Raw genomic sequence first — 25153 nt, 5'->3', positions numbered from 1 at the left:
CTGTAAAACTAAGTATTTGTATTCTCTCTCTCACACACTCACACTCTCTCTCTCTGGTGCACGCTGTCGAGAGGTAATATGCAATTACAACTATCCAAACCGATGACCGTAATTGTTTTGAGATTGCTTGCGTTTATGAAAGCATGGGGCTGTGGGGGATTTATAATAGAGGATGCAAGTTTGAATTACTTGGAAGGAATTCCCTTTTTGGGATTTGCTCTAACTTGATTTTGGGAGAATGTGACAGCACTAGTCGTTAACCCGTTCTCCTGGCAAGAGTCCTTTGTGGTGATTTATCTCTAGTCTCTAACCACATCTTTTCATATGAATTTAAGTAAAATGATTGATCATATAATATTTTGTATGATGTTTTGTTTATGTTAAAGGTCACTTTGAATGATGTAGAAAAGCAGAGATTTTAAACTTCTTTCTAAACCACCACCTTTTAACTCACCACAGGTTCAGTTATCAGATTACTCTAAAGCAGTATGATATTGATATGCACCCCCCCCCCCCACACACACACACACACACACTAAAACCAAATGATATTGATATGCACCCCCCCCCACACACACACACACACTACAGCGAAACGATATTGATATGTGTCACTCTCTCAACCTCCCCCCCACCCCCCCCCCCCCCCCCCCCCCTCCAGGGCCTGGATTTAATTCCGGGGATGTGAAACCCATTGTGACATCTTTCCACTCATACATTATAAAAGGTTGTTATGATGAATTAATGTAGATCGCTCAGCTAGATCCGTTGTGCGTTGCCGTCTCCAACGCCAGTTGTTCGGGGTCCTTTGCCTGTGTGTGGTGGCTTAGTGATATGATATGGATAGTAGTGCTTTGCAAAGGATGTTGGACAGTGGAAAGTGTGTTGTTTCCAAGGGTGTTCCGTGTTTGTGCGAGCTAAACAGACTGTCAGCAGGCCTTCCTTAGGGGTGCACCGATATATCGGTCGGGTATCGGTATCGGCCTTGTTGACTGCCATCGGCCTATCGGCCGATAAGCTCAGATGTGCCAATGGCAGTAGCCGATAAATATCGATCAATTTGTGTCGCGTCAATCTGGTCCACACGTTCAAACTTTGAAAAAAGTTTCAGTCAAGCGACCTGCACAACGCCCCCCACACACACGCGCTACTGCATCAAAGACCTTACATGTCAAAGCACTAGAAATGGCAATTTTTCTATTTTTATCGATTTCTGAAAAGATGTCCTTTTTGAGCATTTAAGAGGGATTCTAATTTATTTTGTTGTCCGCCGACGGGTTCAAAGCTCCAGCGTGACCCCTAAGGGTTAACAAAGGCATTAGTTTTGTGGCATTAATGTTATATAGTTACACGTTCAATAACATCAGCATATTATTTACCTGACCAGATAGCAAGCATTACTCATTCATATCTCTCACGTCCTTCATTTGCTCAGAGAGTCCGTACTGAATTGTACCCATTCTGCAATCTGTTAATAAAGTTTTCAATCAGACAAATGTATAGAACAGCTTTTATTATAACATGCGTTGCAGTAAAATCATTATGCCTCGTTTAGTCATCCTGCGGAGCGCTGGTAAGTCTACTCGGGGGCCGCGGGGAGCTAACGTTATTAGCGCCGGTAGGTTTGTTGTTGATCTCTCGTCAAAATCAATGGCGGACGTCCCGGAAGTAAAAAACGAATATGCGCTTGCCGATTGGTGGTAAGAACAGCAGGAGATGGGTGCTAGCGGTGTGATGTAATTGGCAGAATCGACTGTCAATCAAAATGGTTCTGTTGTTCCTGACACGACACATGCATTGCAAACTCAGATTATGGAGATATTACTGGAGAACATGGAGCTTTGTTTGAGAGAGATACAGTGAGTGCTGTCTCTTAAACTCTTAAAACTCATAAACTTTTTTGTCTTTTTAGTCAAGTTAGTCTGTTGAAGATGAAAGCCAGTGGGTATTGTATAACTCAAGACTTCAGCAATAATCATGAGCATTATAAAATATATAAAAACACACATGGCATGATGGAATACCATAAACATATTTCTTGATGTTTCCTTTTTTAAGTAAGTAAAGAGGCCTATGTTGATATCGGTGAGCACAATTTGTAACACAAAAAGAGAGACGTGTAGCCTATTTATTTATTTATTTATTTAATATTTTATTTATTCATTTTATTATTATTATTTTATTTGTTGCCATGCCTAAAATAATAGTCAACACATTTTCATAAACAATAATATAATTTTTTGTTATATGGTTATAATAAAAGCTTTTCTATACATTTGTCTGATTGATTGATTGAAAACTTTAAACAGTTTGCAGAATGGGTACAATACAGTACAGTGCAATACAACAACAGTGCTAAGACTGGAGGATGAAGACCAGAAAAAGACTTTCAGCTTTTTTACATAAGGTCACCATTTTCAATTCATCAAAACATTTACAAATATAGTAGTTAAAAAAAAAATAAAAATTAAAGATATTTTTTATATATTTCTTTCCACAAATATCAGTATCGGCCGATTGTGTTAGTTGAACAATCGGTATCGGCCGCACATTTTCATATCGGTGCATCCCTAGCCTTCCTGATTTAGTGGGTGGGAGGGGGCTTCAGATGAACCAATGGACTGCACTGAAAAGGGCCCTCTGGAAGGTGTGTGTGTGTGTGTGTGCATGCAATTAAATGTGTGCAGTAGGCCTATCCATTTTAACAAGATATCTTAAAGGAAAACTCCAACATTTTGGGAAATTAGCTTATTTAACATTTTCCCTGGAGTTAGACAAGAAGATACATACCTTTTTTGTCTCTGTGCGTGCATTTAGCTTTGGGAACAGTCGCTCTGTTAGCCTAGCTTAGCTTCATCACTGGAAGTGGGGGAGGACAATAGCCTGACGTTCCCTTACAGTGTATACAGTCACCAAATACACTCCAAATACAACTCCAAAACGTTCATGTAAACATGTTGTGACCTGTGTATTTACCACGTGGAGAAATAAAAAATAATTGAATTAGACAATTACGTTTTCTAAGCAAATATACTCTGAACTATTTTTTGCCTAAGCACTCGTCTCTGCGCACAGTCAGTGATTTCTACATGAAGCCGTGTTTGTGGACATTCTCATTAATTCAAAGGATCCGAACTGATTGAAGTTTATGGATACCATGACTTAAAATCCTCTTACCTTGACTATTAAAAGCCTCCCCAATTTAGAAAACAGTAATCCAATGGCTGGTATTGATAATATAATACTAACTACTGCACGTAGCTAACCGGAGCTAACACAGAACCGGATGGTCACTAAAGCAAATATAATGACTTCCTTTCTGGGGTTTTCAAAATAAAAGTGCAATGTTTATAGCAGCGGAAAACGTTTATTTTGTACATTATCTAACGTTAACACAAACCTAAACTAACTTTAGGTTAGTTGTAACGTTAATGCAGCCTGTGAAATGAACCCTTTTTTTTTTTTTTTATCTACTTTTTCTCCCCCATTTTTTTTATTTTTCTCCCATCCCAATTTCGTATTTTCCAATTCTTCCCTCCCCTGTCTTGAACGTTGCTAGACTACAGTATGTCTCCCACTGGTCGGCTGTAGTGAGGACAGAAGCCTTGCGTTTAAAGTAAATAACCCACACGTGAAATTTAGGCCATATTGCCCTCCACTAACCTGATTTGCTGGACGTTAGAGATCCCCTCCACTCAAAAACATGTTTTATTTTTTATTAAAACTCATCTTGGAGGCATGGCTTTGACTATACAGATTGTTATTTGTACAGAACTTGCCACCAGAGCACCTTTTTCACAGTATTCCCCTGGAGAGGGAGAGCTTCTCTGTATTTCCCTGAGTTGTATGTGTGATGTGTGATGAATAGTGATGCACCGATCCGATATCGGCCCCGATATCACTAAAATAGCTGGATCGGGTATGTGTTAATTTGTTACATTTAGTTGAACACTAAGTTAGGAAAGTAATGTTTTAAGTCAAGCCTGATGTTGGCTTGCACAAAATAATGATCCCAGTGTTAGATTCCGATCAATCTGGCCAGTATCACGTCTTCTTGTGTTATCCTCTCTCCATTCATTCCTTTGTGTTGTGTACTTTTAATGATCCTGACGTCTCATATACTGGCTGATACAATCCTTATCTCTCCCCGTTAGTGCGATCCGCAAACCATAATAATTCTCCACCTTCGTAAGAATTCAACACTTTGACACAGTGTAATACCTTTCTTGGAAGAGTGTTGTTTATTCAATAAACAGAACCTCATAATCAGATGTTATCAAATTGTATCGTCCTTGCTATCGTCCTTCTGCTATTCAGTCCAATGGTGGTCAGGCCTGGTCGTTAGCCAAGACCATCCTCGTGGTAGCCGAAGCTAATAATGATGTGGCATCCTTCCTCCCCCCCCCCCCCCCCCTCTCCGTGATGAGAGGAGAGAGTCTCTAGTCAGATTGTAGTCTGCCGGGGGGGCGCTAGTGAGCGGTGAATGGAGTAGTCGCATTTTTCTGAGCTCCCTCCTCAACTTCTAATTTTGTATAAAAAACACACGTTTATCTAACAGTTAGCTTGAAAAAGTATCAACAGACTAAATATAACACTACCGCCGTGGAAAGTTGAGATTATATGGAATTTACCGATGGGAAGGGGCCAAACAAACAAAAAAAAAGGCAACCGCAGCTGGCAAATGACAAACAATGGCCACTACGAGAAAAGCAGCAGCAGCCCAAACATCTGACGACACTACCAGCGCTGCTATTCTGGCTGCAATTGAAAGCCAGGGTAAGAGTCTGAAGAAAGCGATGGACGAGACCCGAGTCTCTATCACATCCCGTTTGGACAAGTTTGAAGCCACTTTGGCATCCCTGCAGTCCGAGCAGAACAGCCTGAAGCAGCTAGTGACGGGGATAGAAGTGACGGTGAACGAGAAGGGAATGCCTACTGACTTTGTGACCGAGTTGGTCTCGCAACTACTTGGCAGTGAAAACTTCACCAAGCCAATTAAAGTGGACAGAGCCCATCGTATCCTGTTAGCCAAGCCCGCTGAGGGGGAGAAACCATTATCGCCAAGATGCACCACGACAAAGACAAGGACCGGGTCCTGCGTCTCAGCCGCGAGCACGGTCCTCTTTACTACAAAGGATCCAGAGTGTATATTTTTCCTGATTATACAGCGGACGTGATGACCCAGCGCAGAGCCTTCAGTGATGTGATGAAGACCCTCCGAGAGGCAAATGTGAAATACAGCCTACGCTTCCCAGCCAAGTTGCGCGTCGAGCACAACTCTACTGTCACAATGTTTGGCACCTCGGAGGAGGCTGTGCGCTTTTCCAAGACTCTCTCAACTGATGGACCTGGTCCCATGCTGGCGGTCTCAAGCTGACTGTATATAAACTGATTTGTTGACTATTCAACATAAAACACGTGTGAACACTTTATTATTTTTCATCCACTGAGTTGTGGAGGGACAGCTGTCTAGGTATTGGTAACTATAACGTTAACCGGTGCAATGCGATGCCTATTCTTTTGCCCAGCTGTCTTCGTGAGTATATGGGGATTTTGCCGTTCAGTTTTGGTAAGCGGCGGTGGGGGGGTGGGGGGGTTTATTGTGTTGCCAGTCCATATTGTTATATTTTTGCATCTGAAGTCTTTTTCAAGAAGGTGGATGATCAATGGATTAAAATGTACTTCATATACCATGCTGTTTGTATTAAGATTGTTATCACTTGGTCGTGATGACGCAAGGGGTTAATATATCGGGGGGTGAGAAGCCTATTACGATGGTGTCATGGAACACTAAAGGATTGGGTAGTGCAGTTAAAAGGGGAAAAGTATTTGCTAATTTGAAAACATTGTCTGCAGATATTATATTTTTACAAGAGACTCATATAGCTCCAACGGAACAGAGGCGCCTGAGGAAGCACTGGGTGTCACAAGTGTACCAATCTGCTTTTTCTTCCAAAGCAAGAGGGGTTGCTATTTTATTTAGTAAATCTGTCCCATTTCAAATGACCACGGTAGTCTCCGACCCCGGAGGCAGATATGTCATGGTGTCTGGTAGCATTAATTCACTACCAATAACATGCCTGAATATTTATGGTCCTAACGTTGACGACCCAAGCTTTTTTCGTAAAATATTTGACATAATCCCTGATCTGAATACCACCAACTTGATTTTAGGTGGAGATTTTAATTGCTATCTAGATCCCTATCTTGATCGTACGTCCACTCGTCCGCCTCCGACCATTAATTCCGTTGGAGTACTAAACAATTTAATGCGTTCTATGAACATAGTTGACATATGGAGATTGCAGCACCCTACAGACAGGGATTATTCTTTCTTTTCCCACGTCCACAAATCGTATACAAGAATAGATTATTTTCTTGTCGATGCTAAATTTATATCTAGTGTGCTGCAAACTAAATATCATAGCATCCTTATTTCAGATCATGCGCCAATCACTATGTTGGTAAAGCTGGCACTGCCACAGACGCGATACAGTTGGCGCTTCAACCCCTCTTTGCTCTCGGAGAAAGCATTTCGCGATCAAATGAGATCTCGACTCATTGAGTTTATGGAGACTAATGATACCGGTGATGTCTCCGACGCTACACTATGGAAGTCTCTTAAGGTGGTATTGAGAGGGCACATTATATCTTATGAAGCCTTTGGAAAGAGAGAAAGACGTAAGCGCCTGGCTGAGATTGAGGCACGGCTCCCCTCGCTGGAGCAGGTTTACAGACTATCACAATCCCAAATGGACTTAAATAACATTTTAAAATTGAAGTATGAATACAATTCTATTCTGGGCAAGCAGGTTAGTACCCTCCTCCTTAAACTCAGACAGAAGCACTTTGAACTAAGTGATAAACCAGACAGACTGTTGGCTAGGCAGCTGAGGGGTGTACAGGCCAGCCAGGCAATTCATAGTATCAAATCTATATCGGGCAGCTTGCTGACTAACCCTAAAGACATAAATGACCGTTTTAAAGAATTTTATACTGGCCTTTATACCTCTAGATGCCATGCCCCAGACTCTGAGGTTGAGAGCTTCCTGGACAATATTGATATGCCAGTGCTTAGTGATAAGGCAAGGGATGAACTAGATGCTGATTTCAGCCTGCAGGAAATAACAAGTGCAATAAAGTCTTTCCCTAGCGGGAAGGCCGCTGGCCCGGATGGGTATGGGGCGGAGTTTTATAAAACATACAGTGACATTTTGGCCCCTCTACTTCTTAGAATGATTCAACATTCTATCACTAATAATGTCTTCCCTGACTCCCTTTACGAAGCAAATGTGTGCCTTTTACTCAAGAAAGGTAGGGATGGGACTGATTCAGCAGGGCTCCGGCCTATAAGTTTGTTAAATTTTGACCAAAAGACAGTTGCCAAGGTGTTGGCCACTAGGTTGGCTCAGCATGTCGGATCTCTCGTCCACTCCGACCAAACGGGATTCATTCCTGGCAGGCTTGCTTTTTCTAATATTCGGAAATTACTAAATATATTGTACTCTAACCAAAGAAAGGACACTAAGCCGGCGATCATATCACTTGACGCTGAAAAGGCATTCGACCAGATCGAATGGAAATATATGTTCAGTGTCCTCCAGCGCTTCGGTTTCGTTCTCTTATTGGAATGTTGTATGCTCATCCCAGAGCTTCCATTCTTACCAATTCTGATAGATCTGACTCCTTCCCACTCCATCGCGGCACCCGACAAGGATGTTGTATTAGTCCCTTACTGTTCAATTTAGCCCTCGAACCCCTGGCTATCAGTATCAGGAGTCATCCCAACATCACAGGAATAAAGTTGGGAAAGTATGAGAGCCGTATTTCGCTATATGCGATTATGCGGATGATGTGGTCCTGTATCTTGCTGATCCTGCCTCCTCCGTCCCATGTCTCCTAGATTTAATCAGGCAGTTTGGTACTTTCTCTGGTTACTCCATTAACTGGGAGAAAAGTGTGTTCATGCCCATCTCAGGGAGCCTAGACTCTTCCTTTACTGACAGCTTACCCTTTAAAATAGAATATGACCACTTCACCTATCTGGGAGTTGTTATACCAAAGGATCCCAAACTCCTATTTAAACTGAACTTTGGTGAAATGGTCTCAAAATTGAAGAAAAATATGGAGAGGTGGAGAATTTTGCCAGTGTCTTTGGTGGGGCGTGTGCATGTCATAAAAATGGTGGTTCTCCCCAGGTTCCTTTACCTTTTTCAGAGCGTGCCTATTTTTTTGACTGCCTCTTTCTTTAAACAGATAGACACTATACTTCTGCCATTTGTCTGGGGCCATAAAGCACATCGTATTTCAAAAGCACACTTGCAGAAGCCAAAGCATATGGGGGGACAGGCCCTGCCGGTATTCCAGCACTACTACTAGGCTGCTAATGCAAGGGCCATGACCTTCTGGCAAGATTACTTCATAGGTGATGCTACAGTAGCCATGGACGCCCCCAGGTGGCTAGACATGGAGGCGCATGTGAACCTAAAAAGCTCTCTTCCTGCAATGTTATTTTCTAAGTGTGATACGATTAATAAAATGGCTCTCAACAATTTTATCCTTCGGAACTCACTGAGAATATTGAGTCAAATCAAAAAGGTTTTCAAAGTACCTTCAACCTCGGCATATGCTCCAATATGTGATAACCATAATTTTCCCCCTGGTCAATCTGATATTGTTTTTTCATTATGGAAGGGAAAGGGACTGGCCACTATTAAAGATCTATATGTTGATCGTCACTTTGCCTCATTTAACGAACTTAAGTCTAAGTTTAATCTTACAAGCTCACACTTCTTTCGTTACCTGCAGGTTAGAAATTATGTCCGCAGTAATATCCCAGACTTTGAGACATGTCCTGCTGACTACCAGTTTTATAATCTCATGAGCCGATCACCAGTTTCAAAACACCTGATCTCTGATTTTGTTTCATATTTCTCTGTCCAATCTATGGCTTCCTCCGACCACATTAAAGATGTATGGTCCACAGAGCTTAGTATGGAAATCTCTGATGAGATGTGGGAGGAGGGACTTAGCAGGATACATAAATGTTCTATTAATGCCAGAGTCCAATTTATACAGTTTAAGGTCATTCACAGACTACATTACTCTAAAACCAAACTGCATAGAATCTATCCCTCTGTATCGCCTATCTGTGATCGTTGCATGTCCGCAGAGGGTAATCTTTCACATATGTTTTGGTTTTGTCCCAAGCTATTTAAGTACTGGGTAGAAATTTTTGACTTTTTTTACGATTTTAATCTATTGCGAGATTTTTTTTTTTTATTTGACACAAAAAAAGTATCAAACCAAGATGAATGTCCCTATTGGGATTGAAGTGCAAACCTAACTTTCACCAATCTTCACTTAATTTTTTTTTATAATAATATATATATATATAAAAGGTTACTCTTGATCAAAGATGAATGTCCCTATTGGGATTAATAGTGCAATAACTTGCTTTTTCACCAAACTTCACTTAAAACAAATAAAAGGTGCCTCTTGATCATCAAACAACAATGAATTTCCCTATTCGGATTAATAAAGTGCAAATCTAACTTTCACCAAACATCACTTTTTGTCAAATAAAAGGTGACTCTTAACACTTTCTCTGCCAAGGACGCCTAAACTCGTCATTCCCCACCATGCTAATTCTGCCAATGACGCCGTAACACGTCATTGAGATCAATATTTCAAAAATCTGTGATCGCAATCATATTTCTCCCCCGGAGACTTGATATCTACTGTTGATCCCCTCTCAACTCTCCAACGGTTCAAGAGCGCCATCTGGTGGCCGATCGGCGGATCGCCCAAACCGTAAACCGTAAACGGAAGCTGGTGCTCATTCCAATTCGGTCCGATCACTCGCTAATAGTCCCGGGACTCGAGCTAGACACAATGGATAGCAATCCGTTACCAATAACTCGATAAACAACATGATTTGGACGTATATACTATTATACAACCTGGAGATGGATCGCATATTTCAACATCCCATAATAGGAATATTTTTGCTCCACGCTCATCGCCCAACGCTACGAGGAAGCTACGGTGAGTTTCAGCGTTTTTTTTTAACGTGTTCGATACAAACTGCTCTAATGATCATATCACTAGGGATGGGTACCTTTCACATTTGAACCGATACCGGTACCGGTACCGGTACCTGTGAATCGATACCGGTACCCAACGGTACCTTTTTTCGGTACTTTAGTCTCAAGAAATTTAATTTACCTACCTCAGTCGTAAAAAAAAAATCCAAACTTCAAATAACTACAATTTCGACAGTTTTCGGCTTGTCATTGCTCCGACTGCTTTGTTGTTGAATCAAGTCAAATCCTAGGTAAGCATATATTGTGCGTGTGAACGTTGACATGAAAAGAAAAAAGTAAAAAAAAAAACTAGGAACCGGTTCCTAATTGGCCGATGCCTGGAACCGTGTGGCTCCCGTGACTTTCGATTCCATTATCGCTGCCAGGTTTTTTCTACAGTTGCGCAATTACGTTAGCATGTAGCCATGGCAGACTCTATTTGATTCATTAAGGGCTCGAAATTGCCTGGGTTTTGGTAATATGCTCCCGAAATGCTCCCGCTGTTTGGCTACTTCTATGTGCAGTGAAAACTACTTGAATGCTTTAGAACCTACAGATGAAGCGTTTAGTTTTCCTGGGCGCTTTGCCGCGACGTGAGCACGGTTATATCACGTCGGAAATGAATTAGGAACCCAGGCTGCTGTTCTATTTTATGCCGCCAGTAGGCGCAAAGTCATTAGACAGACGCTACAACGTCCTACACAGTATACTGTATAACGATCTGTATGTAAATGTATATATATTAATTCATTTTGCGCGAATCCACACTTCATTTCCCAGACCCACTTTGTTTTAACCAGTTAAAACCTGTCGATTGCTAGTGGAGGTTCATATAAGGGATATATAATGGATATTTTCTGTCTAGTACCGTGGTCTAGTGCTTAATGCCCATTCCTTTCAAGCCGACGCCCGGGGTTTGGATCCCAGCGGGTATTTTTTTATTTATAAAATGAAATTGCCCGCAACGATGTGCATAATACAATAGTAATAATATATAATAAGAATCCAACCAATAGAGCGACATTGTGCAATAAACAAGTAAACAAAGTATGGCATATTTTACAGTAGGGCACTTTGAAACAACCAATCACGTTGCGCGATAGCACGAGCGATGCATAGTCCGGAAGTAATGTTAGAGCTGAGTTCACTCATTCCGAACGGCGAAATGTAAAATGCTACCCAAGATTGTTGCGTTTCGTTATAAAAACTATGCGGTGATAAACAAAACGAATCGCAGTATGCAAAACGTGCGGTTCGAGGATCACAGTTGGAGATGCAATCATGCAACGTCCAACTTCGTTCGACACTTGAACTAAGAAGGTGCACAAAGATCGGTAAGTGAATGAACGAATGAATGAAAATTTTATTTAACAGATTGCAGAATGGGTACAATACAGTACAGCTCAATATACACAATTGTTAAGGGGATGCAGACCAGAGAAAGACTTTCGTCTTGTTTACATCAGGGTCCCCCATAGTAACTTGGCTTGCTACTGTACAGTAGCTACAGTTAAATCAATGAGCCATCGACAGTGTGCTAACGTTATCATATACTCTCTTTTTTAGACTCTTTTTGTATCACAAACAGTACTGTATTTGTAAATCTGGTATGTCATAAATGTATAGATGTAGCAGTACTGTATCTGTATGTCATGTTATGATGAATTGAAAATGGGGGACCCTGATGTAAACAAGACGAAAGTCTTTCTCTGGTCTGCATCCCTTTAACAATTGTGTTTATTGAGCTGTACTGTATTGTACCCATTCTGCAATCTGTTAATTTTTTTCAATCAATCAATCAATCAATCAATCATTACATCCAAGATACACGGCTGCTGTAGTCTTGTCTTATAAAATACATAAACAATCAGCAATGTCTCGCTTGATGAATGGCCAGCAGTAGCCTAATTAATATTAATAAAAGTATTATCATTTTAATAATTGCGAAACGTGTTTAGTCCCTTGTTTGAGCCGAATCTGGGTTGAACATGATTTGTGGAACTCCCTCTGGTGTTGTGGTCGTGGTATTCACTGACCTTTGGGAAGTATTTCGACATGTACATGGGTATCTTAGTGGTGTAGTGTACAGTATCTTGTAGACCAGGCCCATTGCAAGTTGCTGTACTCTGTCGTCTACTCTAAGCCATCCTAGGTAGTCAAAGTGGGCAGGGGTGAGGTGGGTTCTAGGAGTAAGGTCAAGCAGTAGTCTGACCAGTTTGTTTTGTGATGTTTGTAATTTAGTTTTTAGCGCTTTTGAGGTGCTTTGGTACCATGAGGTGCAAGCATAGTCGTAATACCCTTGAATGAGTGCTCCTGCCAGAGTCTTCAGGGTATTCTTGTTTACCAGAGAGGAGATCCGGTACAAGAATCTTGTTCGTTGGTTGACTTTTTTTTATTACATTGGTTGCCATTTTGTCACAGGAAAGATTTGCCTCTAGGATGGAACCCAGGTAGGTAATTTCATCTTTCCTTGTGACAATATTGTCACCCACTGTAACAGAGAAGCCGTTGGCCTTGCTGAGTTTGTTATTTGATCCAAGAGTGTGTATTGAGCCGTACTGTATTGTACCCATTCTGCAATCTGTTAATAACGTTTTCATTCATTCATTCAGGAGCAAAGGTCAATGACCAAACACACCCAGACTACATACCTGTATTCCCTTCAACATCACAGTCTACACCAGGGGTAGGCAACCTTAGGCACGCGTGCCTGCATAGGCACGCGGGGGCATTTACATAGGCACAGGGGGCAGCAGTTTTTTTTTTTTTTTTGCTTTGAAATATTATAGTGAAATATTTTGCACTGTTGTCGCATTTATCTTGTTGAAATCCTCCCACAGGTTCTTTTTACTACCACATATTTAATTGAGACCCTTTATTTGTTTATTATTTCTATTTAGCTGGAAATACATTGCTACATCATTCAGTAACATTTGCAGAGCCTTATAACAAAAACATTATTACGGTCACCATTGTGACCAGTGGGATTAATCAACTAATTTTATTATTTATTTTTCTATTTCATTGAACATTGCACATGTTAAAAGCCATATTTTTTACTCAAAATGTGAGTATTACCAAGTCAACTTGTGTTCTTAAAACAATGACAATAAACATAGTTTTATTAGGTTGAAATAATGTGGTTGTGTACTTTTTTTCTGGATTATTATGGATTGAAAACTGAAAACCTTAATGCATAGTAACTGAACTCAATATTTTTAAGTTCTGGTAATTTATTATTATATATATTTTACAGTGTAGTCTTGCGATCAATCAAAACTTATTTACACGATATACCTCACATTCACCCTCCATTCACATCCTGGTGTTCTCCTGGTGTTCTCCATTAGGCCTGTAGGTGGAGCTATGACAGCCCACGTACAGTACACACACCGATGGTGTGTGATGTGTCCAAAAATTAATAAGCAAATGTGAGTGAAATGGTCGCACTGTATGCAGCTGTTTGTCTGCATTGCATCCCCCCCCCCAACCCAGATTTAGGGTTGATACAACCATCATAATAATATTGTTAATAATAACAATAACGATAATGATGTAATAATGTAAAAATTATCATTAAAAATACCTGATTATGAGAAAAAATATTTACGATGCATGGAATATTGTTGAGGCACACTAGTTACAACTATATTTCAAACAGGCACTCCATGTAAAAAAGGTTGCTGACCCCTGGTCTACACCATCTACGTCAACAAACATCAGTCGCCATGAGCGGCGTGAAAAAAGGAGAGTGATGCAGCCAAGGAGGATGGTGACCAACAGAGAACCAAGGTCGAGTCAAGCTCCTTGACCGCTTCATCTGTGGACAGCAACGACACCAAATGCAAGATGATGACAGGTGTTACCTGGCCAGTGCTTCAGCACTTGTTTTCTTTCTTGCACACAGAGAAGACAAGGAGCACCATAATCTCACCCATAGATCAGCTATTTATCACCCTTGTCAAACTGCGTCACGACATGTCCTTTGACCTCATCTCCCACATCAGAGGTGTGTCAAAGGCAACAGTCAGTGATGTGCCCAACGGATCATTTCAGTGAGTGAGCGATTCGATACACGCTCACGGCAATGAACCGATTCACTGATTCGACTCACGGTTCAGTGGCGCTTCCGGATCCCGCTGCGAATCAAAAACTATAAAAAAAAATGGCAGATGTTATACATACAATTATACATACAATTGTTAAGGGGATGCAAACCAGAGAAAGACTTTCATCTTGTTTACATCAGGATCCCCCTGTTTACATCAGTAATCATCGGTAACATTTAGAATTGATTTCAAGGTCCTCCTCCTTATATACAAAGTATAAACCAGGGTTTCCGTTAGAATTTTTTTTTGCAGGTCTGAGTGTCCGGTAGATTTCAATCTACCGGACAAATGGGATAAATTCCGGTCAGAGTTTATTGAGCTTAAAAACAATTGATAGACATATATAAAGAATGACATCATCAAGGCATTTATAATATTTTAACTTAAAACTAGGCTACTTTTGCGTATCAGTCATTAATATATTCCAAATAAAATAAGTCCCTCGAGACTTCGTGCTGCTGCTGCCGACTTGAGGTGTCGGTGGGCAGTCTGCCCGACCTTAATAAACAGCAGTCTGTTATAATCACATTTTTATGAGCTAACTAATTCCGTTATATTGGACATTTGTATTAATTATATCAAGCGAAGAACTGAGAAATTTGGCACCGCTGTGTCAGCGCGAGCTGGCTGCTGATATATTTACGTGAAGCATGGAGCACTTGGAGCAGGCAGAGCAGAGCAGTGGTGTCAGCAGCGCCCCCACCCAACAGCTGAATTGCCAATGGCTGAATTGGAGTACTGCACCCTGCCAAGCCATGCTTCACGTAAATATATCAGCAGCCAGCTCGCGCTGACAGCAGGATGTCATTATTAGACCGGCTGCTTGGTGAGATTGTTTCGTTCATCGCATAGGCTATATAATTTTAGCCTATTTTAATACAATTCAAATAATCTAATTGTGTTTAGAGGGAATTATTTTCACCGGACATTATGACCGGAGAGATTAAATATGTCGGACTTCAACAGATTTTGCCAGTCAAATACCGGTAATTACCGGCTAACGGAAACGCTGGTATAAACATTGCGATCATCTACTATTGAAGGTTCCGAGTCACAGTCTAAAGAAAATCAGTGATGCAGCCTTTGCTAACTAACTATGCACCAAAGTTATGGAACACACTATGGACATTAGGGAAGCTAGATCTCTTAATATTTTCAGAAATAAGCTAAAAACGTACCTCTTCACCATAGCCTTCTAATACACCCCGCTGTTGATTGTACTGTAGCACTATTTTACTCTGGCCATTCTATTGCATAATTTTACTATCTATTCTACTATTCTATTATTGCACTGTATTATTGGTGTGCAAACCAGTCAACTTACAAAAAAGAGCCTGTTGGAGGATTTCAACAAGATAAATGCGACAACATTGCAAAATATTTCACTATAATATTTCAAAGTGAAGTAAAAAATATTATAATAATTATTTGATCATGTTAAATAAGTGTGACTGACTGAGTCCACATTACAGTTCTACTTTTGTTTTGATGTGAAAAGTGATGCTGCATAAGAGGACTGCATTTAGCACTGACTGAGAAAGTACAGGAGGCGCATGACGCCGTGCAGTGAAAGCCGAAAGGAAGCTGTAAGGCCGACTCCCCTCTTAACCCCCAGGAAAACCACCAGAATTGCCACATGGAACATCAGGACGATGTACGAACCAGGGAAGACAGTCCAGGTAGCACAGGAGATGAGGAACTACAACATTTCTCTCCTTGGCTTGTGTGAGACAAGGTGGCTACAAGCAGGACAACTGAGATTGGCATCTGGGGAGATGGTGCTCTACTCCGGTCATACAGAAGAAGGCGCCCCACACACGGAAGGGGTGGCCCTGATGCTGGCTCCGGAGGCACAGCGCTCTCTCATTGGTTGGGAACCGGTGAACCCACGAATCATCACCGCCAAGTTCACCACTAAGAAGGACAACATCAGACTATCCATCATTCAGTGCTACGCGCCGACAAACGACACCGAAGACGAGAAGAAAGACAATTTCTATGAACAACTGCAGGCTGTACTGGACAGACGGAGAGAAAAAGATATCACCATCCTCATGGGTGATTTCAACGCCAAGATAGGAGCCAACAACATAGGCTACGAAGACATCATGGGCGTACATGGATTGGGGCAGATGAATGAAAATGGAGAAAGGTTTGCAGACCTGTGCTCCCTCAACCAACTGGTAATAGGAGGCAGCATCTTCCCCCACAAACGTATCCACAAGGCCACATGGAGATCTCCAGATCAAGTTACGGAGAATCAAATAGACCACATATGCATCAACAGAAAGTTCAGGAGGTCATGGCAAGATGTACGAGTCAAGAGAGGGGCAGACGTGGCATCAGACCATCATCTTGTGCTGACGATCATAAAACTACGTCTGAAGAAGTATGCCACAACCACCGGCGCAAGAACCAGATATGACGTTGGACTTCTTAGGAACAAAGAAATACAGAGTAGATTCCAGATCAGCCTTACCAACAGGTACCAGCAACTACAGGAACAGGATGAAGACACAGATGTGGACATAGAAACTCAATGGCAGCACACAAAGACGTTGTGGCTGGACACCTGCAAAGAAATATTGGGAAAGAAGAAGACAAAACACAAGGAATGGGTCTCAATGGAAACACTCCAGAAACTGAAAGAAAGAAAGGAGAGGAAAGAGATACTGAACACAAGCAAAACAAGATCAGCAAAAGCAAAGGCACAGGAAGAATACACCCAAGCCAATAAGGAGGTGAAGAGTAGCATCAAGAAGGATAAAAGAGATCACATAGACAACTTAGCCAAACAAGCAGAAACAGCGGCAGGGCAAGGCAACATGAAAGACCTCTATATGATCACTAGGAAGTTAGCAGGCAAGTTCCAACAAACGGACAAACCGGTAAAAGACAAACAGGGAAACCCACTTATAACAACAGAGGACCAACGGAGAAGATGGGCTGAACATTTCAAAGAACTACTGAACCAACCAGCCCCGACAGAGCCAGCGGACATTACACCAGCGGAGAGAACACTTCCAATAAACTGTGATAAACCCAGCAAAGCAGAGATCAAAAAAGCTATTATCTCAACAAAGGACGGAAAATCTGCAGGACCAGATGAAATACCAGCAGAAGCCATCAAGGCCGACTTGAAGACTGCGGTAGATATGCTTCATAGCCTCTTCACCAAGATCTGGGAGGAAGAAAAGATTCCAGAAGAATGGAAAGATGGAATCATCATCAAGCTACCAAAAAAGGGAGATCTTACCAACTGCAACAACTACAGAGGAATAATGCTTCTATCAGTACCGGGAAAAGTACTCAACAGAATTATACTGGACAGAATGAGTGTTGCTGTGGATCCCATGCTTCGAGACCAGCAGGCAGGCTTCCGGAGCAACAGATCTTGCACGGACCAGATCGCCACCCTGCGCATCATTATAGAGCAATCCATCGAATGGAACTCTCCATTATACATAAACTTCATAGACTATGAAAAAGCCTTTGACAGTGTGGATAGAGAGACTCTGTGGAAACTGCTGAGGCATTATGGTATCCCAAAGAAAATCATCACTCTGATTCAAAACACCTATCAAGGAACATCATGCAAAGTTTTACATGCAGGCCAACTGTCAGAGAGTTTTGAGGTCAAGACCGGTGTGCGTCAGGGATGCCTCCTATCGCCCTTTCTATTCCTTCTAGTCATAGACTGGATTATGAAGACCACCACAAAAGGAAATAAAAACGGCATACAGTGGACCCTATGGACACAACTGGATGACCTCGACTTTGCTGATGACCTGGCTCTCCTGTCACACAACTACAACCAGATGCAGGACAAGACAACCAAGCTGGCAACTACATCCCTTGAGACTGGGTTGAGAATAAACAGGAAGAAAACCAACCTAATGATGATCAACACCTCTACCAACAACACAGTCACAGTAGGTGATGAATCCATACAGGAAGTCAACTCCTTCACTTACCTAGGCAGTATCTTGGATAAGAAGGGCGGCACAGATGGCGACGTCACAGCAAGAGTAGGCAAAGCCAGAGCAGCATTCATCATACTGAAGAACATCTGGTCCTCCAAGGACATCGCCATGACAACCAAAGTGCGGCTCTTCAATTCAAATGTCAAATCTGTCCTTCTCTACGGTTCAGAGACTTGGAGAATGACGAAAAGAACATTGCAGAAGATACAGACCTTTATAAACAGCTGTCTGAAACGCATCTTTGGGATCCGGTGGCCAAACAAAATCAAGAATGAGGAACTATGGCTGAAAGGAAGACAGGAACCAGTGGAGAAGCAGATCCTGAGACGAAAGTGGGGATGGATAGGCCACACTTTGAGGAAACCGGCTACCAGTACTACACGCCAGGCCCTGACTTGGAATCCCCAAGGGAAGCGGAAGAGAGGGCGGCCTAAGAACACCTGGAGGCGGGACACTGAGGCGGAGCTCAAGAGACAAGGAACTACCTGGGGGGAGGCAGAAAGGACAGCCCAAAGCCGTGTTGGATGGAGAAAAGTCGTAGATGGCCTATGCTCCATTGGGAGCGATGGGCCTAAGTAAGTAAGTAAGAGAAAGTACATATTACAGTTCTACTTTGCATTGCATGTAATTTAGAATACAGGCAAATAAAAGTAATTTAGTTTAAAGTACAATCTTGGCTGTCTTTTTCTCTCAACGCTTCAATAGGTAGATGACTAAATGTAAATGTAATATCAAATTTTAACAGATTGCAGAATGGGTACAGTACAGTCCAGCTCAATACATACAATTGTTAAGGGGGTGCAGACCTGAGAAATACTTTTGTCTTGTTTACATCAGGGTCCCCCAACAATTAGCATTTCAATGGTGTGTTGCCACACCAATGGGGGGTTGCCAATCCAATGTCACACCTACTGTACACCTAAGTGAGAGAAGCTCTCTCATTTCATGGAAGAGTAGAAGACAACCAACAGTTGCACTTTCTACCTGCGAGGCAGGATACATGGCCTTAGCATCAGCCATACAGGAGTGTATGTATTTGCAACAGCTACTCAAGGGTATTGATGGATGTCAGTATGCACAAACCAAGGTTTATGATGATAACCAATGAGCTATTGCACTAGCCAGGAATCCTGTAAACAGGCAAAGATGTAAACATATTGATATAAAATATCACTTCATAAGAGAAACTGTGAATAGTGGGAGGATATGTTTGGAATATTGTCCTACTGACAACATGATTGCTGATGTGATGACAAAACCAGCCACTAAGCTACAACTGAAGAAGTTTGCTCAGTATTTGTTTGGCACTTAGTTAGAGTGAAAGAAAAGCATGGATGTGCCAATATGTTTTTTTTGTTGTTGTTTATTTTGTATTGAAGGCCAAAGAGGGAGAATATATATATATATATATATATATATTTTTGTTTTGTACCACAATAAGCTAAGTTCGAGTGGGGGTGTTAAATATATTATTATTATTATGTGCGCCCTTGCTCATTTGTGTTCTACAGAGGGCGATGTAGTAAATCCAGTATGTGACGTCACTGACGTTTCCTTTCCATTCCTGTTCCGGTCTATTATTTGTGAATGATTGTTGTTGATATATAGCGGCACCGCAAGGAGAAGAAGAAGAAGGTTGACATGGGCAAAGTGTTCATCAACATCTCCATCGGCCTGTGCATCTTCAGCCTCGTCTGGTTCTTCTATGCCCTCTACATGCGCTCTGCCCTAGCTAAACAGGTGGTGACAATCCACCCCTCACCTCCTGTGCTTGACGCCAACAGCACCATGTTTGGGAAAATGTATGCCGCAATTCATATCTTACAAGAGATGCATTGATGTATGTGCAGGCTATTCTGCCTCCGTCTGATCAGTATGTAAAAATCACAAAGTTGGGGATATGGATGGGAATATAATTAACTGATTAAAAGAAAAACCAAAAAAAGAAGCTAAACTCATTCTGTCTCTAGTATTATTTGTTCACGCCAACTGTTTTGGAGATGAGGGTGGAAGTAATTTGGCAGTCTGACATTAATTGAAAACTGTATTAACAGATTGCAGAATGGGTACAATACAGATACAGATACAATACTCAGAGTGATGTTGATTGCTAAAGTTAAAGAACGCTATAGTGTAGTCTCCTGGGACAAAGTTCGTGATCGAGTGAATGAACGTTTGCGGAACCCACGATCAGAGGATCCAAGGAAAAGGCTACCATACTGTTTGAATGAGTTTTGTATCTGAACCAGACAAGTCTTTCTCTGGTCTGCATTCCCTTAACAATTGTATGTATTGAGTTGTACTGTACCCATTCTGCAATCTGTTAATAAAGTTTTCAACCAATCAATTCGCTCTGTCGCTGTGTCGCTCTGTTTAGCTGGAGGTGTTTCCCCCCCGGGAGATACAGTATAGGAGGACGGACCGCCGGCCGGGACCGGACGTTAGTTTGTCGTGAAGCGAGCGTATATATAATTAGCAGGTCTGTGTTGTGTGTTACGAGAGAGTATTAACCTGTAAAACCCATATTGAGCTGGAATTAAACCATCATATACGAATACAACCTCTCCTCATTCTTCCTGACATTACTGCAAGCCTGATCGCTACTTTACAGCATTATTCAAACGTGATAGGAAGTTTCACATTCTTGTACAAAATAAATATACTGTCTCATAAATATACTCTTACAATATATAAATAAACGTTTCGACCTTACCGGTCTTCCTCAAGCATGAATGAATGAATGAATGAAAACTTTATTTAACAGATTGCAGAATGGGTACAATACAGTACGGCTCAATACATACAATTGTTACGGGGATGCAGACCTGAGAAAGACGTTTTGTCTTGTTTACATCAGGGTCCCCCATTTACAATTCATCATAACATAATGACATGCATGACATACAGATAGACAGTACTGCTACATCTATACATTTATGACATATCAGATTTGCAAAATACAGTACTGTTTGTGATACGAAAAGAGTCCAGAAAAGAGAGTATACATTTGACATATTATTATTGTATTGTGATATGTTTTGTTTCATGTTGAAAATAAAATAAAAATATTTGATCAAAATATCGATATCGGTGCATCCCTAATTATTGCTGATGTGATTATACTTCTTGCCACTGCACAAATGGCCTTCTGTACAAAAAGAGTCTAAAAAAGAGAGTATATGATAACGTTAGCACACTGGCTCATTGATTTAACTGTAGAGTAGCAAGCCAAGTTACTATGGGGGACCCTGATGTAAACAAGACGAAACGTTATTATGCACATCGTTGCGGGCAATTTCATTTGATAAATAATAAAAAAAAAAAATACATATATTAAACCGGCTAGGATTCGAACCCCGGGCGTCAGCTTGAAAGGAATAACCTAAACCACTAGACCACGGTACCAGACAAAATATATCCATTATAAATAGAGCCCACCTACTGTAGCACCTCCACTGCTAATTCGACAGGTCTTAACGGTTTAATTATTTTATTTCAGCAACATTGCGTACACAAACCTATTGTTACCAAGAAGCATTACACTAACGCTTTCTTTTGATGAAATGAATGGAAAAGAGAGCCGTACTGTACGTCGGCCATCTAATGAAGTTAGATTTGACACGTTGTTTACTTGTTTATTGCACAATGTCGCTCTATTGGTTGGATTCTTATTATATATTATTACTATTGTATTATGCACACGTTTAACTTATTCATTCTTTAATTCAGCAACATTCATTCATGCAGTCTGTAGACATACTGTAGGACGTTGTAGCATCCTATGAATGAAGTCACCAGCTGTGCGGAGCTCCTCCAATGAATGAACAAAAAGCCGGCGCGTCGGGCAGTTGTCACCAGCTGTATGAGAGCGCCCCCGCTGGTCATTGTTAACATTAACCATGCCAAGCGACGTGATAACAGCAGGCAAACAGCTGCTCCTGGACTTTTCCCAGCTGTATCTGTAGTCATTGATTTAGTTCGGGGTGAGCTAAAATTAGCCGCGGAGCTAACGTGAGCTAACGCTATTTAATCAAGCTCTCAGAGAGAGATAAACAGCTGACAGCGGATAGTACAGGTACAAATACAATAAAACAGCGGGTGGGGGCTGTTGTGTAAACCTTGTACTCTTTAGTGTGTGTGTGTGTGTGTGTGTGTGTGTGTGTGTGAGACAGAAGTCAGAGGAATAACGACCTGTTATTCAATAGATTAAATTAGTTTAAGAATAAAAAAATAAATACATTTTAAGAGAATCTCAAATACATTATTTTATTTAAGTGTAGGCTATAGGTTAATGTTTTATTTTTTACAGTTTTTGTATTTTTCTGACATGGTAAATGGCTGCTTTTTTATATAGCGCTTTTATCCAAAGCGCTTTACAATTTGTTCCTTACATTTTACCCAATCACTCACACATTCACACAACGACGGCGGAGGCAACCATGCAATGTGCCAACCTGCTCATCGGGAGCAGTTAGGGGTTAAGTGTCTTGCTCAAGGACACATCGACACGCTGCCCGGGAGGAGTGGGAATCGAACCGGGAACCTCCGGATTGCCAGACGACTGCTCTACCTCCCGAGCCACTGTCGCCCCTGACATGGGGGCTCAGCAATAAATGACAATCAGAAATGTCAAGTTGCATGTTGTTATTCTAACCAGCTTAGTTATGTTGCATTTCCAATTTATCTATTTAAATTATAAATTGATCAGGTATCGATAAGGGAATCGATAAAGAATCGAATCGATAAGCAGAATCGATAATGGAATCGTATCGATAAAATCCTATCAATTCCCATCCCTACTCCTCAGACATTCTTTGACAATTTTACAGCCCAAAATACAAAAAAGATCCAGGCGGAATAGGTAACAAAGGGTTGAAGAAATATTGTCTGAACTGTCGGATGCAAACTGGCTGTGTGACATAACCGAGCATCTCGCTCAATTGAATAAGAAGCTGCAGGACGCAAACAAGTCCCACCCAAAACTTGACCAATATAGTTGTGAACTGAGACAACCCTTATTTTGTTATTTTTGAGTACAGTTACAGTTGTGTGTTCATGCAGACACATAATAGCAATTTCATTACGAATTGAAAGCGGGGGACCCTGATGTAAACAAGTCGAAAGTCTTTCTCTGGTCTGTATCCCCTTAACAATTGTGTGTATTGAGCTGTACTGTACTGTACCCATTCTGCAATCTGTTAATTAAAGTTAATTAAACTATCTTCCATTAGTTGGATGTATGGCCTCTGCAAGGTTGTGTGCAGCCATTTGTTTTTGTAACATATGCTACATCTGTCCCACATGTTCTTTGCAGCTCACAGTTGTTAGTTCTGCCCCTCTTGACTGTGACAAAAAGGTTTTGAACAAACTTAATGTCATAGCTTGTATTTGATGATATTCTTCTTTGTTATTTAGTTGAATGGTTTGATCATTGATTGATGGAGTAATATGGGGTTCTGATAAACTAAAATTATTTGTTAAAATAACATAAGCTAACATATATTTTTACATCTATGCAAAATGTATAACTTGAATAAGTAATAAATACAGAAACAACATGTTTAACAATATGTAAATGAGTAGCTACATTTATTTTACATTACATTAACATTTATATGGTCTTTGGCCCTTTGAGGGCAACCATAATGCTGATGTGGCCCTCTGTGAAAATGAGTTTGACACCCCTGCTTTAGACCGTATTTTAGTATGAATATGTGAATGAAAAAGTATAACGTTGCTACACCCTGAACAATGGATACTTGATGTTGAATGGGCCATAGTAATGTCAATTTAGCAATACAATTTAAAAAGGTATAGCCCTGCAAAGAAGGGGAACTTCTCCATAGACAAATAGAGCTGGCAGAGGATGGTATAATGATGTACATAAGCCTGGCGAAGAAAGTGTTAACACATCTGGCTCCAATAACGTTGTACAACGTGTTTCAAGGTCATGCTAATTCTGCCATTCCATGGCGTACGACGTTATTGAGATCATATTTAATTTTTTCGCCATGGTATTCAGAATTCCCTCACCCAGCCTCGGCTGACACAGTGGGAGCCTGCACAACTCTGCAACGCTTCAATACTGCCGCCTGGTGGATGATCAGCGAGTTACAACCGGAAATGGATCTCTGGAGATCTCCGTGCATCTGGCAAATGCGTCCGGCACTCACATATTGTTGCGGGACTCTAGACACACATCCGTGTATATCGATCGCTGCCATAACTCAATAATCGATATGATTTGGGCATTTATTATTATTATACAAACCGGACATGGATCTAGTAGATCACCGTCAAATAAGTGGGATCTTTTTCCTCCAGTCTCATCGGCGAACGGTAAGAGGACGCTGACGTCATTTTCAGCGTGTTTGTTTATTATTATTAATGCAAACTGCTCTGATCAATATATCACCCATACTACATAAAGCATTTACTGACGATCATGGAATTATAAACGACCCCCCCCCCGTTCATCCGTGCATGATAGGTCATAACGTTTAGGATCATGTACAGTTGAAACTTTTAATATAGCGTGTATCGGCAACAAACGGCAGTTGATAATCTATGCGTTTAAGCCTATAACTCACGTTCTAGGAATTACTGCAGAAAACGATAAAAATATATTTATATTTCTAGACGGTATTTTCGTATGAATCTATGAATGAAAAAGTATAACGTTCCTACATCCTGAACGATAGATAATCGATGTTGGAATGGGCCATAGTAATGTCAATTTAGCAATACAATTTAAAACGTTATAGCCCTGCAAAGAAGGTAAACATCTCCATAGGCTTAGAGTGGTGGCAGAGAGTGGTATGAGACGGGCAAACTCTGTGGCAGTTAATGTGTTAAAAAAAGAAAAAAAAATCTGAAAATCGCTTTAAATTTGTCAAAATCATCCTAAATTACAAATTAATCGTAATATCGATTAATCGCCTGTTTACATGCTTTGACTGCGGGCAGCCATCTTACG

General features: G+C 41.0%; 1 protein-coding gene across 2 annotated transcripts in view; it reads left to right on the top strand.

The window, feature by feature from the left end:
* The window catches only part of calcrla (calcitonin receptor-like a), a 272188-nt gene that overhangs the window by 30115 nt on the left and 216920 nt on the right, over positions 1–25153 (top strand). The window lies entirely within an intron of this gene.

The sequence above is a fragment of the Notolepis coatsorum genome (assembly GCF_963971535.1).
Source record: "Notolepis coatsorum genome assembly, chromosome: 3".
In the NCBI taxonomy this organism is placed as follows: Eukaryota; Metazoa; Chordata; class Actinopteri; order Aulopiformes; family Paralepididae; genus Notolepis; species Notolepis coatsorum.
This window is presented reverse-complemented; position numbering and strand designations above follow the sequence as displayed.